Here is an 874-nt window from a genome sequence, read left to right as displayed (position 1 = left end):
AAAGTATTTCATAAAATTTTAAATTCAAAATTCATCACATACCATTATCTTTCATTCAGAATTTATTTCTAAGATATGCTTACTCTTAGGATCTTCATGAACTGTTATTTTTCGTTACATATCATCCACAATATATGGTTCACTGTTATTAATGCTTTACCTACACTAAGTCATTTTATATTTACATTTTGTGTTAGGATCTAATAACGTCTTCCTTTTACAAACAAAGAGAAACAATGCTAACTGCTTGACTTAACCCTCTTGTACATGGACACTGAATCATCCTTACCTCGCTTAAGTGATCAGAATGTTGCATTTATAACCTATAAATTGTCTCAAACTCTCCACATAAAAAAAAATTGACCACATGAAAAAAATCCGAGGGTCTCATAAGAACTTATAAGGTACTGTGTGAAATGACATGCGGTGGGGAGAACAGTGAGAAAGCTGTAGCCATAGAATCGGCAAAGAGGAAGGACTGCGGTGCACGTGTAGCTGAGGGTGAACATAAACAGACAGCAAGACACTGGGGACAATGAGGAAATGAAAGAATCAGAATTCCTGTCTCTAAATTCAGACACAGTAAATTTTGCAGCCTCTAAACAAGTGATCTCTCTGCACATGCAGAATCAATGTCATTTCTTCACCTGCCTGTTTTCAATCTCTTACCTGGAGCCACAAAATCACCTCAACACAAACACTCAGTGCTAATTATATAACATCTATTATACACCTAGTGTCGTCTTGTTTTTTCATTCCAGTAAATGTCAAAACAACCTGATGACTTATGAAGCCTCTTCAGTGTTTATCCAGATTGGCCCAATAGTCTATCAACTCAATTATGTCAATTACAAAAAAGTGAAAAAACAGCAAG

General features: G+C 35.4%; 1 pseudogene; it reads right to left on the bottom strand.

Moving 5' to 3' along the window:
- LOC105813268 overlaps nucleotides 1–874 on the bottom strand; it is a 37,145-nt pseudogene that overhangs the window by 367 nt on the left and 35,904 nt on the right.

Source organism: Propithecus coquereli, unplaced genomic scaffold (assembly GCF_000956105.1).
Source record: "Propithecus coquereli isolate 6110/MARCELLA unplaced genomic scaffold, Pcoq_1.0 Scaffold1086, whole genome shotgun sequence".
Classification (NCBI taxonomy): Eukaryota; Metazoa; Chordata; class Mammalia; order Primates; family Indriidae; genus Propithecus; species Propithecus coquereli.
Note: the sequence above shows the minus strand (reverse complement) of the source record. Positions and strands in the feature narration are given on the sequence as shown.